Genomic DNA, 13256 nt, shown 5'->3' with positions numbered 1-13256 from the left:
TCAGCACAACACTGTGGGCCAAATGGCCTGTATGTTATATTATTGGCCAATACCTAAACGGCCACCACTTTGTCATTATCACTTCTGGGACCTTGCTGTGTTCTTTCAATGTCCTTCAATAAAACAGTGACAAGAAATGCCTCGTTAGCTGTGAGGTGTTTTGGGACATCCTAGCAATGTGAGGTGTGGCTGCCTCTGACATTGCACCAATCTAATTGCAGCCCACTTGTTTATGACACCCTTGCTCGAGCGCCTTTCTAAATCCTGGTGCTGTCTGGTGCCTGTCTCCTGGCTCCCGCTGACTTCGCCCTGCCCCCCCCACAACGTATCCCTGAACTGCCAGCTCCAGCTCGGGAGGTCCCAGGGAGGATTCAGAGTTAGTGCTTACCTGGATGAGGATGGGGTGGGCTGTGGCTCCCACGATTATGCAACCTCGTGGGCCAATTCTATTCTCCAGTACCTGTAGGCTACAATTAAGCAGGCTGTTATTCAGAGTGGGCAGGTTGTCACTGCAGACAGTTCTCAGTGAGTTCTGAAAGCTGACTCTCTCACCGCTGTTTACAGCTTAATCACTCGATACGCTCTCTTCCTACTCTCATAGAACAGAAGCAACAAGCTGGCTTAAGTGGTCTAAGTTGCCTGCCTACCTCCTTCCAACCCTCCCTGTTGTACACCCCATCAGAAGCAGGATGAGGTTCAGGTGGGAATGAAAGGGTTAATGTATAAAGCGATGCTCAGACTGTACTTGGAGTATTGTGAGCGGTTCTGGGCCCCTCATTTAAGAAAGGATGTGCAGGCATTGTAGAGGGTGTGGAGAAGGTTCACGAGAATCATCCCAGGAATGTATCCCAGGCATATGAGAGCATTTGGTGGCTGACTCTAGGTCTGTAATCATTGGAGTTTAGATGAATGAGGAGTGTCTCATTAAAACCTATAAAAATTTGAAAGTGGAGAGTGGGGGAGTCTGGGACCAGAGGGCACAACCTGACAGAGACAAAGGGACAGAGATGAAGTGGAATTCTTTAGCTAGAGGGTGGTGAATCTGCGCATTTAAAGCGGAAGTTAGCAAGGGCATCATATACATTGATAACGGGTTTCCTTTGACTTTGACTTCATCATCGATTGTCTGGGTTCTGGTCTTGAACAGGAGGAGAAGATCTTCACCATGAGAGTGTAGAGAAACAGCAGGATCTTGGGATCCACTTCCACGGGTCTCGTAGAGTTGCAGCGGAGGTTGATAGGTTGGTTAAGAAAGCCTTCATTAACCGAGGAACTGAGTTGAAGAGCCGTGAAGTAATGTTGCAGCTTTATAAAGACTTGGTTACACGACACTTTCAATATTGTGTTCAGTTCTGGTCGCCTCATTACAGGAAGGATGTGGAAGCTTTAAACAGGGTGCAGAGGAGATTTACCAGGATGCTGCCTGGTTTAGAGAGCAAGCTAGGGCTTTTCTCTTGAGGATGAAAGGTGAGGATGAGAGGGCCTCATCCACCTTCTCCTGGTTCTAGACTGAAATTATTATGTGGCCTACTATTCCTGCCCCACTATCTCATTGCTTCCTTGTTCTCTCTCCCTTCCCCATTCCCAGACCTACCTCATCTACCTCCCTGGTCTCTCTTTCCCCTCCATCTTCCCAATGTGTCTCATCCTTTGTCTCCCTCACTCCTCTTCTGCCCCTCCTTACTCCCTCTATCCCCTTCCAACTCTTCTCAGCCCTCCTCATTCCCTCTGACCCCCTCCTTCCTGCCTGCTTCCATTTACTCTCTGCCTCTTTGCCTATACAGTACTTCTCTCTGCTCTCCCTTCTCCACTCTGTCTTTAACCCCCTCCATCTCCCTCACTTTAAATGGTGTCATTGAGTTGTAGAGCACTATAGGTCAGAAACAGGTCCTTTGGCCCATCTAGTCCATGCCAAATTGTTATTCTGCCTGGTCCCATCATTCTGAACTCCCCCCATTCACGTACCTATCCAAACTTCTCTTAAACGTTGCAATCCAACCTGCAACTATCACTTCCACTGGCAGCTCTTTCCACTCTCACCACCCTCATGTTCCCCTTAAACATTTCAATCTTCACCCTTAACCTATAACATTTACCGCTCACCTTTCAGCTCCTACTCCCTCCCATCGTACCACCTTCTTATTCTGGCTTCTTCACTCTTTATTCCAGTCCCAATAAATGGTCTCAGCCCAAAATGTCAACTGGAAATCTCCATAGATACTGTCTGACCTGCTAAGATTCTCCAGCATTTTGTGTGTGTAACCATGATCTCCAGTTCGACTCTCACCTAACTTCAGTGGAAAAAGCCTGCTTGCATTTACCCTATCTATACCCTTCATAATTTTGTATACCTCCATTAAATCTTTTCTCAATCTCCTAAACTCCAGGGAATGAAGTCCTAACATAAGCAATACACGCAAAATGTTGGAGAAGCTCAGGAGGTCAGGCAGCATCTATGGAAAGAGTAAACAGTTTGCATAGATGCTGCCTGAGAAGGGAGGGGGAAGATGCTAGAATAAAAAATCGTGGAGAGCGGAGGGGAAGGAGGCTAGCTGGAAGGTGATAGGCGAAGCCAGGTGGATGCGAAAGGTCAGGGCTGGAGAAGAAATAACCTGATAGGAGAGGAGAGTGGACCACAGGAGGAAGGGAATGAGGAGGGGACCCGGGGGAAGTAATAGGCAGGAGAGAAGAAGTAAAAGGTCAGAGTAGGGAACAGAGGAAAGTGGGTGAAAGTTTGTTCATCAGAAGAGGTAAATGATGTTCATGCCCTCAGATTGTTGGGCTTCCAGATGGAATATAAGGTGTTGCTCATCCTCCCTGAGGGTGGCCTCATCTTGGCATAAGAGGAGGCCATGGACTGACACGTTGGAATGGGAATGGGAATTAAGAGGTTTGGCCACTAGGAGGTCCCATTTGTGGTGGATGGTGTGGAGGTGTTCGACAAAGCTAACCTAGTCAACCTTTTCCTATAACTCAGGTCATCAAACCCTGGCAGCATTCTTGTGAATTTTCTCTGAACTCTTTCAGTCTTATTGATAACTTTGATGTGGACAGATGACCCGAAATGACTCACTCCTTTACACGAGATCTCCATGCTTCCACCTTCCAAAGACATGTGAGTTAGGGTCAGTAAGTTGTGGGCATATTGTGCCGGTGCCAGCATATCGTTGCACTGTGTTGGTCATTGATGTGCCTTTCATCACGGGTTCTAATGGCTTGCTGTATATTTACTTTTCACTTATTTAGAGATAGAGTGCGTAAGAGGCCCTTATAGCCCAGTGAGCTCTCTGCCCAGGAACCCACTTATTTAACCCTAGCCTAATGAATTTACAAAGAGCAATTAAACTACTAACCGGTACACGTTTGGAATGCGGGAGAAACTGGACCACCTGGAAGAAAACCCTTGTGCATACGGGAAGGACGTCCTAACTGGACAGGTACATGGAGCTTAGAAAAATGGAGGGCTATGGGTAACCCTAGGTAATTTCTAAGGTAAGGACATGTTTGGCACAGCTTTGTAGGCTGAATTGTGCTGTAGTCTTTCTTGGTTTCTATGTTTCTAACTTCTTACAGAGACACTGGAGTCTTACTCCAAACTCCAACACTCCAAACTATAACAGTGTTGCACTAACTGCTTTGTTCCTGTGGCATCCTGCACGTGACTGATAAAGCTAGACTTTATCTTTGATTCTGATATCAATGGACAAAAGGACAAGTCAATTCTGAGAGTCCATCTTCTCAAAGTTCAAAGTAAATTTATTATCAAAGTACGTGTATGTCAACATGTACAGCCAGTCCTGATTTGGACGATCAGAAAATATTTCACGGCGTTGTAAACTCTGCCAGGTCCATCATGGGCACTAGCTTCCCCAGCATCAAGGAGACCTTCAAAAGGTGATGCCTCAGGAAGGTGACACTCCATTACGCAGACATGTGCTCTCAATGCTGGCCTCAAGGAGGAGGAACAGGAGCCTGAAGACACAGTCTACGTTTCAGGAGCAGCTTCTTCACCTCCACCATCACATTTCTTAATGGACAATGAACTCTGCCTCACTATTTTGTTCCCTCTCTTTTTGTACTACCTATTTAATTTAACTTCTCCTTTATATATGCTAATTAATAGTTCTATTATTTATTGCGATGTCCTGCTGCCACATAACAACAAATTTCACATCGAATGCCACTGATATTAAACCTGATTCTGATTCTGAGATCCAGTTTCGTGTGGGCATTCACAGTAAATACAATAGAATCAGTGAAAACTACACACACAAGACAAACAACCAGTTTGCAAAGGACAGCACTGTGCAAATGCAAAAAGAAGAAATAATAATAAATAAGCAATAAATATCGAGAATATGAGACGGAGAGTCCTTGAAAATGAGTCCATAGGTTGTGGGACCAGTTCAGTGATGGGGTGAGTGAAGTTACCTCCTCCCTGAAGAACCTGATAGTTGAGGGGGTAATAACTGTTCCTGAACCTGGTGGTGTGAGTCCTGAGGCTCCTGTACCTCCTGCCTGATGGTGGCAGCAGTGAGACGAGAGCACGGCCTGGATGGTGGGGGTTGCTGACTGAGGGGTAATAACTGTTCCTGAACCTGGTGGTGTGGGTCCTGAGGCTCCTGTACCTCCTGCCTGATGGTGGCAGCAGTGAGACGAGAGCACGGCCTGGGTGGGGATTCCTGCTGGTTGAGGGGTAGTAACTATCCCTGAACCTGGAGGTGTGGGTCCTGAGGCTCCTGTACCTCCTGCCTGATGACAGCAGTGAGACGAGAGCACGGCCTGGATGGTGGTTCCTGCTGGTTGAGGGGTAGTAACTATCCCTGAACCTGGAGGTGTGGGTCCTGAGGCTCCTGTACCTCCTGCCTGATGGTGGCAGCAGTGAGACGAGAGCACGGCCTGGATGGTGGGGGTTGCTGACTGAGGGGTAATAACTGTTCCTGAACCTGGTGGTGTGGGTCCTGAGGCTCCTGTACCTCCTGCCTGATGGTGGCAGCAGTGAGACGAGAGCATGGCCTGGGTGGGGATTCCTGCTGGTTGAGGGGTAGTAACTATCCCTGAACCTGGTGGTGTGGGTCCTGAGGCTCCTGTACCTCCTGCCTGATGGTGGCAGCAGTGAGACGAGAGCACGGCCTGGATGGTGGTTCCTGCTGGTTGAGGGGTAGTAACTATCCCTGAACCTGGTGGTGTGGGTCCTGAGGCTCCTGTACCTCCTGCCTGATGACAGCAGTGAGACGAGAGCACGGCCTGGGTGGTGGGGGTTGCTGATGATGGAGGCTGCTGTCTCGCTCAATGGTAAGGAGGGTTTTACCTGTATCTGTTACTTTCTGTGGGCTTTTCTATTGAAGGGCATTGGTATTTCCCTACCAGGTATCTCACAGTATTCAATAACCCCCTCTCCACCCGCCCCTCCACCCCAATGGGTGTCATTCTGGTAAAATACAAGCTTATCGACATTGTCATGGGAATGAGTGAGGCATCTGCCAGCATCCTCTTGAAGAATTGGCCTCACGTTCAAGATAATATAAGGATAAAGATGAGCGTTATTTGTGACATATGCCCTGAAGCAAACAATGAAATGAATCGTTTACATCGTGTGCTGGGGGCACAACGCTTCAGCCGCCAACTTTGCCTGCGCACAGTTCACTAAACTGAACCCATATGTCTGGATTGTAGGAGGAGACCAGGGCACCCTGAGGAAACCCATACGGTCAAAACAACTTACAGACAGAGGCAGGAATTGAACCCCAGTTGCAGTCGCTGGCAGTGTAGCGTTACGCTAACCCCTGTGCCAGCTGACATATGGGGGATGTCAAATCTCTGAGTGACCACGATGTTCGAAAACGGTTAAACTGTCGAGCATGGCGGCTCTGATCATTGGCGGTTCACAGTTCTCCATCACCCTCCCCCGGCGAACCAGTCCCACCAACAAGCCCAACGTGTCCCACGAGGCACAATTACCTGCTAATGTGTCATCCGCCACCGGCTGATCTCAAGAGACCTTCCAGCAACCAATAGGCTGCCTGGGCCCTGTAAATGTAAGCAGGTGTGCGGAGGCGTCTGGGCTTCCAGGGCACCCTGTGCCAGTTGGGCAGTTGCGTCAGATCCAGAGATCTTTGTTCTTCACCCACCGAGGTACAGGGGCAGCCCCTGATCAAAGGCAGGTACGTGAATCCTGGCAATTCCTTCCTTTTATATTTCTCTTTGCTGTAGTCTGCGACCACCTGTCCTTTTCTCTTTGGAATTATATCTTGGTGGGTGTGGGCACACGTCAAACAAGGCCGCGTTTAATTACTGGTTACCGAGGAGAGATTGCAGGAAACTTGTTGAATTAATTGCTCAGACAGATGGCTTTTGTCTACTACTGCCGCTGGTTATATAATCTCAGTATCTCAGTGTGGTTTAAAAATCCGTTCTACTAAGGTGCTCTGAAATCTGTTAAGCATTTTAAGTTCAATCAGATTACTCTGCTGAACATTGTGGGTGTGCTATGTTGGTGCTGGAATGTGTGGACTGACCTCCAGCACGTAATGTCAAACTCTTTATTCCTCTCCATAGATGCTGCCCGACCTGCTGGGTTCCTCTATCATTGTGTTTAGTTGTTGATACAGTTGTTTCACTGTATGTTTTGATGAACATATGATAAGTAAATCTCAGTCGGAGTCTGCTTACGTCTCTGTTTCTGGGTCTGGTCAAAAGCTGCTGGGAGGATCAGTGGGATATCCCCCATTTGTGACATCTACCGGCCACGTTGCAGGCGGAGAACCTGAAGCATTGCTGAGGATTCCCACCACCCATCCCACAATCTCTCTGAACACCAGGAGTAGGACTGAGTGACTGGGTAACAGCTTCTTCCCTCAGGCTCTGAGACTGATAACCTGCCAGCGAGGCCTCGTCACTCAGACAGCGAGTTTACTGTTCACTTATTTGTGTTAGTGTTTCATTTCTGCGCAGTGTGTGATTTATGTTTTGTGGGTGCACCATGGTCTGCAGGAACGTTGTTTTGTTTGGTTGTATATATGGACAATCAGGTGGCAATAAACTTGAACTTGATTCTCCCGCCCACTATTTCAGTTATGGAATTGACAGATTTCTTTAAAAACATGTAAAGTCTGTACCGTGCCTTACTGTTGGTGGGTTGATGATTTGTTAGTGTCCCTTTACAACTGGCTTTGTGTGGGTTTGCAGTTGCTGAGGAAGGGCCTGCGTAGCCAGTCTCAGCTACGTGATGTCACAGTCTGCTCCACCAATCAGGTAAACCTGCTTAACCAATAGGAAAGTTGTATTGGCCAGCGGCAGTCTCCAGGCTTGGGAGGTGATGGTTCTCTGAATCAGAATCAGGTTCATTATCACTGGCAAACCGTGTGAAACTTGTTTTACGGCTGTGATACGTAATAATGTATATCACATAATATACATTACAAAAAGGAACACACTCAGTGGCTACTTCATTACGTACAAGGTAATAAAGCAGTCACTCCTGCTGCTGAAGCCCAGCCTCTTCACGGCTTGACGTGCTGTTCTGTAGCGCGTGGTTATTAGAGTTACTGTCGCCTTCCTGTCAGCTTGAAGCAGTCTGGCCATTCTCCTCTGACCTCTCTCACTAACAGGGTATTTTTTCTCCCGCACACAACTGCACTTTTTTTTGTTTGTTTTTTGCATCATTCTCTGTAAACTCCAGAGACTGTTGTGTGTGAAAATCCCAGGAGACACTCAAACCATTCAGTCTGACACTAACAATTATTCCATAGTCACATTTCTTCCACATTCTAACGTTTGGCCTGAACAACTGAACCTCTTGACCATGTCTAACCCTAACCGTAACCCTAATGCTTTTATATGTTGCTGGTATGTGATTGGCTGAGGAGATTTTTGCATTAATGAGCAGCTGTCCCTAATAAACTGAGTGAGAGTCCTTCCCCTTTCCCTTCCTCCTCCCCCTTCGCTCTCCCTCTCTCTTCTCCCCCTTCCATTTCCTCCTCTCCCCATCTCCTCTCGCTTCCTCCCTTTCCTCTCCCCCCTCCCTTTCTCCCCCTTCCTCCCTCCTTTGTCCCCTCTCCCCCCTCCCTTCCCTACTCCCCTCTAGAAGTAGTGTGAAAAGAGGTATAAGTAGTGAGGTTTGCAATGCTGCTTGTACCATGTGAGGTCTCGACCGTCTCCGTTCTGATCAGTGGGGATCTCTAATTCCCACGTGCGGACTTCGCACGGCCCAGTGAGGTGCTGCAGAGTCTGCAGTGTAGGAACAACGATGGGGACTTTGGTATTTGTGCAATGCAATAGCCTCTGCGTTAGCTTGTCGAGAGGTCGGAGGCCTGATATCTGAGAGCCCTAGGCCAAGGACTGAGTCCCGGTGGGGGCCTGTCCTCGGTTTGGAGGGGTGGTGGTGGTGGTGGTGGTGTGTGTGTGTGTGTGTGTGTGTGTGTGTGTGTGTGTTTTTTTTGTGTGTGTGTGTGTGAGAGAGAGAGAGAGAGAGCGCACACGTGGGAAAGGGGCTTATTTTATTGTTGCTTGTGTTGTTCTGCCGAACACTGGGGGCACGTTATATTGGTGCCAGATATCCTGGTGAAACTTGCAGGCTGTTGCCAGCACATCCTCGAACTGGGATGGTCATTAACGTCAGAAATGCGTTACACTTGTGGGCTGCCCCCAGCATATCCTCGGACTGGGTTGGTCGTTAATGTAAACAACTTAGAAAAATAGGCTATGGGTAACCCTAGGTACATGTTGGGCACAGCATTGTGGCCGAAGGGCCTGCATTGTGCTGTAGGTTTTCTATGCTTCTATGATTCATTTTGCTGTATGTTTCCATGTACAGTGTTGAACAAAAGTCTTAGGCGCACGCGCGCGCACACACACACACACACACACACACACACACACACACACACACACACACACACACACACACACACACACACACACGCACACACACGCACACCAGGTGGCAGAGAAAGTGTGCTGGGGGTGGGGTGGGGAGGGGGTGGCACAGGTGCAGACACACCCAGCCCTGAGACACCAAGGTAAGCTTATTTGATTCCAAATAACCAGTTTACTGATCATTACAGAATGTCTCTCTGGTGCTACACACTCCCTCCCTCTCCCTTTACCTTTTCCCCACCCCGATTCCCATCTCCCTGTCCTCTTCCCACTCTCAGTCCACAATAGAGACCCATATCAGAATGTGGTTTATCATCACTCACATCAGTCATGAAATTTGTTTTTTATTGCAGCAGTAGTTCAGTGCAATGAATAAAACACTACAGTAATGTGCAAAAGTCACAGGCACCCTAGCTATATATATGTGCCTAAGACTTTTGCATGGTATTGTAGAATTCAAAATAAATTTATTATCAAAGCACATTTATGTCACCACATACAACCCTGCGATTCATTTTCCTGTGGGCATACTCAGCAAATCTATAGACTAGTAACTATAACAGGATCAGTGAAAGATCAACCAGAGTGTAGGAGACAATAAACTGTACAAATCTTAATAACTCCTCCTGCCAGACCTAAACCCTTTGAACACTACCTTACCTTTTAAATATATATTGTTTCTGTTTTTTTGCATGATTTTTAATCTATTCAATATATGTATACTGTAATTTATTTATTTATTATTATTTAATTTTTAGCTGTTTTCCTTCTATATTATGTACTGCATTGAACTGTAGCTGCTAAGTTAACAAATTTCATGACACATGCCGGTGATAATAAACCTGATTCTGATTCAAATGCAAATATAAATAAATCAAATAAATAATGAGATAACGAGATAAAGATTCCTTAAAAAGTGAGGTCTTTTATTGCCTGAACATTTCAATATGGAGCAAATGAGTGTAGTTATCCCCTTTTGTTCAAAAGCCTGATAGTTGAGGGGTAGTAAATGTTGAAACTGGTGGTGCAAGTCCTGAGGCTCTTGTACCTTCTACCTGATGGTACCAGTGAGAAAAGGGCATGATCTTGGTGAGGATTTTTGATGATGGGTGATGCTTTTCTATAGCAATGCATGTAGGTGTGCACAATGGTTGGGAGGATTTTACCTGTGATTTACTGGGCTGAATCCACTACCTTTTGTAGAGACACTGCCGTGCTTTCTTTGCAATTGCACTTACATGCTGGGTCTGTGGTAGGTTCTCTGAAATAGTAATTCCTAGGATTTTAAAACTGTTGACCCTATTTACTTCTGATCCTCCTATGAGGACTGGCTCACAGGCCTCTGATTTTCCTCTTCTGAAGTCTACTATCAGCTCCTTGGTCCTGCTGACACTGAATGAGAGGTTGTTTCTTTATGACATATTTTCAGTCTCCCTCCTATATGCTGATTCATCACCACTTTTGATTTGGCCTACAACAGTGGTGTCATCAGTAAGCTTGAAAATGGCATTGGAGCAGTGCGTAGCCACACAGTCATAAGTGCAAAGTGAGTAGGGCAGGGGGCTAAGAACACAGTATAACTGTGGACCTGTGCTGATGGGCATTGTGGAGGAGATTTTGATGCCAATCTGAACTGCAAGTGAGGAAAGCCAGGATCCAATTTTGAGGCTAAGGTCTTGATTAATTAGTTTTGAGGGGATGATGATATTGAATGCTGAGCTGTAGTCGATAAAGAGCATCCTGATGTATGCATCTTTGTTCCAGGATTGAGTGACGAGCCAATGAGACGGCATCTGCTGTGGACCTGTTGCTCCAGTAGGCAAATTAGAGCAGATCCAAGTTGCCTCTCAGGCAGGAACTGATGTTTCATCACCAGTCTCTCAAACACTTCATCACTGTTGATGTAAGTGCAAATGGTCAGGTCACCACGTTCCTCTGTAAGTGTGATAGATGGATCTGAGAATTGTATAGACTGGGGCATTATCCCCTGGGACGTAAGAGACTAAAGGATGACCCGACAGAGGAACGTGGTGACTAAAATAATATATAAATTATACATAATTAGAACAAAAAAAGAAGTCCACAGTGCATAGGTAGACAAGATAGGACAAAGCCAGCACCTTAAGGGAAAGTATTGCTTTATGAACCTGCAGGAATTCTTTGATAAGATTACAAGTAGGATAGATAAAGGGGGTGTAGTGGATGTTATATATTTGGACTGTCAGAAAGCCTTTGACAAGGTGCCATGGACATGGCATCAAAGGTTATAGGGAGAAGCCTGGGGTGTGGGGCTGGGGAAAGGAAAGAAGGATCAGCCATGATTGTATGGTGGAACAGACTTGATGGGCCAAATGGCCTAATTCTGCTCCTATACTTTACAGTCCAATAGTGATCAAACTGTTCACTATAGTGGTTAGGATTATGATGTTTGGTTCAAGATTGAAGATTTAAGGTTAAAATTGGCTTTATTTGTTATGTACATCGAAATATGCAGTGAGACTCATCGTTTGCATCAATAGCCAAAGCCATTGTTCTGGGGCTAGCCCATAGGTGTCACCACATTTCTGACACTAATGTAGCATGTTCATAACTTACTAACCCTAGCTCATACCTCTTTGGAATATGGGAATATGGAGCACCTGCAGGAAACTCATGCAGTCATGGAGAGAACATACAAAATCAGTGATTGTTGGCACTGTAAAACTATGTTGCCGTGCCACTAAATGGTCGATCAGTGTGGGAGCCACGATTCCTGAAAGCCTACTCTGGGGCAGGCATAGTGTATTGGGACTATACTCTGCAACACTCCCTGTCTGTCTGTGATATCTCTCAGCCTCCAGAGTAGATTTGAACCAGTCTCAGGCACTATTGTCTCTGGTTACAATGAAACCTTGCTGCCTTGCCAGTAACGGTGAGGCTCAGTAGAACATGGGGATCTGCTGTCAGACACAGTAGCGTAGTGGTTAGTGTAATGCTATTATAGATTGGGGTGTTACAGAGATCGAAGTTCAATTCTGGTGCCGTCTCTAAGGAGTTTCTATTTTCTCACATGAGCTCATGGTTTCCTCCGTGTGCTCTGGTTTCCTCCCACAGTCCAAAGACGTACAGGTTGATAGGTTAATTGGTCATTGTAAATTGTCCCGTGATTAGGCTAGAGTTAACTCAGGGGTTACTGGACATTGTGGCTCATTGGGCTGGCAGGGCCTGTTCCGCACTCTATCTGAATACAGTAATATAAAATGGCATGAGGAGGGGACGAGGATGTAGAGGAGTAAATCCTTCACACAGTTGCTCCTGCTTGTAGTCTGGTTTTGAGTTCTGGGTAAACTGGAGGAATCTGCTGGGTCTCGGTATTCAGGATAGAGTGTTCACATACTCAAATAGGCTCTCCTCCTGTGAAAGCTAAGGCCTTATGACTCTCCCTGACCGAAAGTAGTGAAGTGTTCCCTTGGTAGGACTTGTGAGACATTTCCTCAATCTTTGCTCTAGACTTGCAGAGAGCCCCAGTTCAGAGAAACACAGTGCATCTCTCCCACTCTGTCTGTCTCTCACACACTCCCTCCCTCTCCCTCTTATTTATTTCTCTCACTCTGCATTCTCTCTCTGCCCCCTCTATGTCCTGCCTCTCTCCTCTCTCTCCATCTCTGCCCTCTCTCACTACTCTCTAAATCTGCTCTTTCTCCCTGTTCTCCCTCTCTCCTCCTCTCTCTCCATCTCGATCTCTCTCTGCCTTCTCTCTCTGTCCTCTCTCTCTAATCTCCAGCCCTCTTTCCATCTCTCTCCTCTCTCTCTCTGTACCTTCCATCACTGCCTCCCTCTCTATACTCTCTATCCCTGCTCTCTTCCTCTCTCTGCCCTTCCTCTCCTCTACCCTTTCCCCTCTCTCTCTGGATTCCCCCTCCCTCTCTGTATCTGTCTCTCTCTTACAACCATCAAAATCCCGAACCGGTGTGGATAACTTCACTCACTACAGCTCTGAACTGATTCTACGACCTGCAGAAACAAAATGCTGGAGGAACTCAGCAGTCCAGGCAGCATCTGTGGAAAAAAGTACAGTTGATTCTTCGGCCTGGATTTTGTGTGTGTTGCTCAGATTTCCAGCATCTGCAGATTTTCTCTTGTTCGTGCTACGACCTGCAGACTCACTTTCAGGACTCTTTATAGCTCATTCTCTTGATATTATTTCTATTTTCACAGTTTGTCTTCTTCTTACACATTGGCTGTTTATCAGTGTTTGTTTATGTATAATTTTTAGTAAATTCTACTGTATTTATTTTTCTATAAATGCCTGCAAGAAAATGAATCTCCCTTTTCTATCTCTCTCTCCCTCTCCCCCTCTTTCCTCCTCTTACCCCCTCTCCCTCTCTCCCCCTCCCAGT

The sequence above is a fragment of the Hypanus sabinus genome, chromosome 5 (assembly GCF_030144855.1).
Source record: "Hypanus sabinus isolate sHypSab1 chromosome 5, sHypSab1.hap1, whole genome shotgun sequence".
In the NCBI taxonomy this organism is placed as follows: Eukaryota; Metazoa; Chordata; class Chondrichthyes; order Myliobatiformes; family Dasyatidae; genus Hypanus; species Hypanus sabinus.
The sequence above is the reverse complement of the archived record's forward strand: the minus strand, read 5'-3'. Positions refer to the sequence as shown.